The sequence below is a fragment of the Alligator sinensis genome, unplaced genomic scaffold (assembly GCF_000455745.1).
Source record: "Alligator sinensis unplaced genomic scaffold, ASM45574v1 scaffold486_1, whole genome shotgun sequence".
In the NCBI taxonomy this organism is placed as follows: domain Eukaryota; kingdom Metazoa; phylum Chordata; order Crocodylia; family Alligatoridae; genus Alligator; species Alligator sinensis.
This window is the reverse complement of record NW_005842053.1, coordinates 2,245,255-2,250,583: the sequence shown is the minus strand read 5'-3', so window position 1 is coordinate 2,250,583 and position 5,329 is coordinate 2,245,255. Positions and strand designations below refer to the sequence as shown.

The window sequence follows — 5,329 nt, the reverse complement described above, 5'->3', positions numbered from 1 at the left end:
CTGAGCAGATCATCAAGTCTGACCCCCTGCCATGGGTAGTAAAGAATGCTGGGGTCAAACAACCACAGCAAGGTGTCTATCTGGCCTCCTTTTGAAGACCCCCAGGGTAGGAGTGAGCACCACTTCCCTTGGAAGTTGGTTCCAGATCCTAGCCACCCTGACTGTGAAACTAGGAAGTTTGTGTCTGTTTATGAGCAAATTCCTAGTCTTCCACAGGGCAGTCCTGAACCAGCAGATTAATTGGTCGAGGTGAGCTGTTGGGCTACTTAGTCAAGTTCCCATACATAACTGTCTCTCTGGTCAAGGTTATGAACCCTGTCACCACCAGGAAAAGTATGTGTACTCTCTTCCACACCTCTCTGGTATATGGACACTCCCAGAGGAGGTGGTGTATTGTTTCTGCCTCCCACTGGCAGGATTGCCTGGGGAAGTTTGATGGGCCTCTCTCCCCTGCACTGTTTCTCCATGTCTACACAAGGAGTACCAAGTGGACAACCTACCAGTTCCAATCTCTGTGCTCCTTCTTCAGGTCCTTGTGGCAGATTTGCTCCTACACAGTCTGACAGCTGTCACCAAATAGTAGGTCCATGGGCAATATGATGTCTCTTGCCCTTACTACCGCCTGCATCCTATAGTGATTTGCCAGCATCACTAGGGCCTCGCAGTGCAATTTGTACACAAGCTTTTTTTTGTTTTGTTTCAAGGGCCAAATCAGTTCTGAATTGTACTGGGCAAAACCCAGTAGCAAGTTTCAACTTTCAAATGAGCAGAGTGCAGTTGTTTAAGTCCATGTGGCCTTACCACCAGGCAAATATTCTCCTTCCTAGACTCATCAGTCTAGGGCTTCATACACTGCCCAAATCTATTACCAACATCCTATGTGCAAGCCGAGGGATCCTTGAGTCAGAATGCCCCCTAGTCTTGCTTGCTTTTAACCAAAAGGCGAGAGAACACCCAAACAAGGGGAAGAGCTAGACCGGGAATTCTTAAGTCAGCTCATGGAGGTAGTTAGGTCAAAAGATGTGGTCATCATGGGTGACCTGAACTTTCCAGGCATCTGCTGGGAAGAACAGTCAGCCAGGTCTGACCACTCACATGGGTTCCTAGCCGAGATACAGGACCTCCATCTAACTCAGGAGGTGCATAGCTCCACCAGGGGAGATGCCTTGTTGGATCTGGTGCTGGCCACAGGCGACAACCTCATGAGGGGGCTGTGGGTGCTTGACCACCTGGGAGACAGTGATCATCGCCTGCTGGAATTCACCATCCAGCGCAAGGTGGCAAAAGCCTGCAGCAAGGCAGCAGCCCTGGACTTCAGGAGGGCAGATTTCAATGAGGTAAGAAGAATAGTTGGGGAAGTACTGAGGTCCCAGAGGGGAGGGGAGCTGGGTGTCCAAGAAGAGTGGTCGTTCCTTAAGGAGATGATCCTCCAAGCCCAAAGGGCGGTAATCCCAACAAGTATCAAAGGGGGCAAGAGGGCGCAAAAACCCCCATAGCTCACCAAAAGCATACAGGAATGTTTCCTAGCAAAAGAAAGGCATACACCCAATGGAAGGGAGGGGCCATCACCAGGGAGGACTATCCCTCGGTTGCTCGGGGCTGCAGGGGGGCAGTCAGGAAGACCAAGGTGGAGATGGAACTGGGACTAGCTATCCGGATCAAGGACAACAAGAAGTTCTTTTTTAAATACATAGGGGGCAAAAAGAAGGTACCGGGTAACGTGGGGACTCTGCAAGACACGCTAGGAAATCTGGTTGTCGCACCAGATGACAAGGCTAACCTATTTACCAATTTATTTGGCTTCATTTTCCTGAGCAGGGACCAGATGAGCCTGTCTGCCAGGACCCCCTCAAGCCCCAGGGGAGGCGCACCCAGGTCTAGGGTCAGTGAGGGCTTAGGGAATTTCTGGAGGGACTGGACATATTTAAATCAGCTGGTCCTGATGACCTCCACCCCAGAATGCTGAGGGAATTAGAAGAGGTCATTGAGGGACACCTGGCACGGCTTTACGAGCACTCGTGGTGCTCTGACATGGTGACAGAGGACTGGAAAAGGGCCAACGTGGTTCCCATTTTCAAAAAAAGGAGGAAGGAGGACCCAGGAAACTATAGGCCAGTTAGTCTTACCTCAATCCTGGGTAAGCTTTTTGAGAGAATTATCCTGGCGCATGTCCACGAAGGGCCAGCAGGGGAGGTTAAGCTTGGGGCAACCAACACGGGTTCGTTAGAGGCAGGTCCCGTCAGACCAACCTGGTGGGCTGGGGAACTCCCTTCTTGTCAGTGCAGAGGCAGAAAAGGATCTTGGAATCATTATTGATGCCAAAATGAACATGGGCCGACAGTGTGGGGATGCGGTCAGGAAGGCCAACCACACCTTGTCATGCATCCACAGATGCACCTCAAGCAGGTCCAAGGAGGTGATCCTCCCCCTCTATGTGGCACTGGTCAGGCCACAGTTGGAGTACTGCATCCAGTTCTGGGCGCCGCACTTCAGAAGGGATGTGGACAGCATTGAGAGGGTTCAGAGGAGGGCCACCCACATGATCAGGGGGCAGCAGGGCAGGCCCTACGAAGAGAGGCTAAGGGACCTGAATCTGTTCAGCCTCCAGAAGAGAAGGCTGAGGGGGAATCTAGTGGCCTGCTACAAACTACTCAGAGGGGACCAACAATCATTGGGGGAGTCCCTGTTCCCCCGAGCACTACCAGGAGTGACTAGAAATAACGGACACAAGCTGGCAGAGGATAGATTCAGACAGGAGGCGCTACTTCACAGTCAGGGCGGCTAGGATCTGGAACCAACTTCCAAGCAAAGTTGTGCTGGCTCCTACCCTTGGGGTCTTTAAGAGGAGGTTAGACGAACACCTTGCTGGGGTCGTTTGACCCCAGTACTTTTTCCTGCCATGGCAGGGGGTTGGACTTGATGATCTGCTCAGGTCCTTTCCGACCCTACCAAATATGAAACTATGAAACAAGTCAGGGGAAAAGCAAGAAAGCAGTCCCCCATTACCATAAAATTGTGTAATCAAGTCTCCTGCATTTGGGGAAACTTGCAGGGGTCAGCATGCCCAGAGTGCAAGGGACAGGTCTCACCCTGGGAAAACCATTTCTTAGCCCACAAGAGACCTGGTGATAATGGTATTTCCCCTCCCAGCTATGCATGCTATCAGTCTAAAGCCAGAAGGCTCATGATTTACCACTTGTTCATTGGGCTGGGCCCAGCAGAGTCAACAGCATTTCAAGCCATGGTGACTGTTTGGGGCCCTGTTTGGTGTCATTTGCCAGCTATTTAAGGTTGGTGAAGAAACAGGAATAATTGGAAAGGGTGGGGGAGAGGCATATCTCAACTGTTGGAATGAAGAGGAAGTCAAAATGTATTCAACATAATGGCTCACCATGACTGGGAAAAAGAGTCAGCACTGAGGGGAACTGACCACAACAGGCACTACCATATATCTTCTTTAGATGGACTGGACTAAACTATTCTTGTGTTACTTTCCCAACAGTATTGATAGCCTGATCTATGCCTTAAAGGCAGAGAAAGGAATCAACAGAGCACCGGGATATGAGTAGAGAAAGGAGACTCAAAACTCAAAACAATGACTGTGGTGGCAAGTAACCATGAGGTGGGAAAAGAGTTGAAGAGCAGAAATGAAGATCTGGAAAAAGACGGACAGTGGACAAAGGTGGAGAAATAAGGAAGAAAGAAGGTGACAGTGAGAGCAGTGGTGGAGGCAGCGATGAGAGTGATGATGCCAGAAGGAAGACAGGAGCAGAGGATGGTGGCAGCAGGAGCAGCAGGAAACGGTACATTGGGCAAGAAGCAGAGGATGATGGGAGCATGACAGCAAGCCAGCTTGCTGAAAGTAGCATGGCAGGAAAATAAGAAAGAGGCACTGAGAGCTACCCACTTGACTGTCTCACAGTTAAGCCCACAGTCTTCCAATTTTATCACAAGAACATTGTGGGATACCAGATCGAAAGCTTTTTGAAAGTCAAGGTATATAATGTCAACCTCCTCTCTCTTATCCAGGTGGGTACGATTGCCTGATCATAAAAGGAGATGAGGCTGGTAAGGCAAGACCTGCCCATGACGAAGCCATGTTGGCTGTCATTCAGAATCCTACTTTTTGCAAGCTTATCGCACATAGACTCTTCAATGATTTTTTCCAGGATTTTCCCTGGGATAGAAGTTAGGCTAATTGGCCTATACTTACCCAGGTCCTCTCTCTTCCCCTTCTTGAAGATGGGTACAACATTGGCCCTCTTCCATTCCTTGGGGGCCTCCCCAGAGCACCGTGAGTTTTGGAAGAGATTCACCAGGGGTTCCACGATTACTTTGGCCAGCTCTTTCAGCACTCTCAGATGAAGTTCATCTGGTCCTGTTGACTTATATACTTCCAGTTTCTTTAACTGATTACACACCAGTTCTGCAGCAATAGTAGGTAAGTGGTCATTTGAATCCTGATCATTCTGTACTCTAACTGGCGTGATCTTCCCCTTGGCCCAGCAAAAGACCAAAGCAAAGTAGTCATTCAGGAGTTCAATTTTCTCCTATGTTGTCTAGATGTCCTGAGTTGTTGAGCAATGGCCCCACACTCCCATTAATTTTTCCTCCTGTTCCCTACATACCTAAAAAGGACTTCTTGTTGTCCTTGATTCATGCTGCTAATTTTAGTTCAGTTTAGCTTTTTTAATCTGATCCCTACAAGTGTGGGCCACTTATGTAAGTGATCCAGATCAGGGCACACCAGGGTTTTATAATATACCATGGGCAACCAAAATGGTGCAGCAAATGTGGAAAGGGAAGGAACCTGTTCACACACTGTCCTCTCATGATGTGCTACAGATGTGAAGGATGGGGCATAGAGCAGCAGAGTGCCAGGAGTCCCTAAATGTACTATTTTTAAAGGACAGGAACACTTGTAGGTGCCCAAAGCCTTTGCAACTATAGTCAGACTGCCTAAATAGCAAAACCCAAAGGAAGAGAGCACAGGAGAGGAGGGGTTGGACACTGAGGCAGAAATGGTATAGGAGAGTGAAACAGAGAAGGAGTGGGGCAACATTTATGCAACTGAGACATCACAGGAGCAGACAGAAGATGGAAGGGAAGGGAAGGCAGGAACAGCAAACAACTCAGATATGGAGGTGGGGGTGGGGAAGAAAGAAAACACCCTACAGACAACATAAGTGGAGACAGAGCAAGAGAAAGAACCAGAGAAACAGGTCCTGGCTGAAGAAACAAAACACCAGAGCTGAAGACCAGGAAAAACAAACCTGATAATGATGGAGGTGAGTCAGAAAAGAACTGGAGAGCAGTTTCCTGCCACTAA

At 49.1% G+C, this 5,329-nt stretch overlaps 1 pseudogene; it reads right to left on the bottom strand.

The window, feature by feature from the left end:
- Positions 1-2,974: 2,974 nt before the first annotated feature.
- Positions 2,975-3,158, bottom strand: LOC112550199 (annotated as a pseudogene).
- Between the last annotated feature and the right edge of the window lie 2,171 nt (positions 3,159-5,329).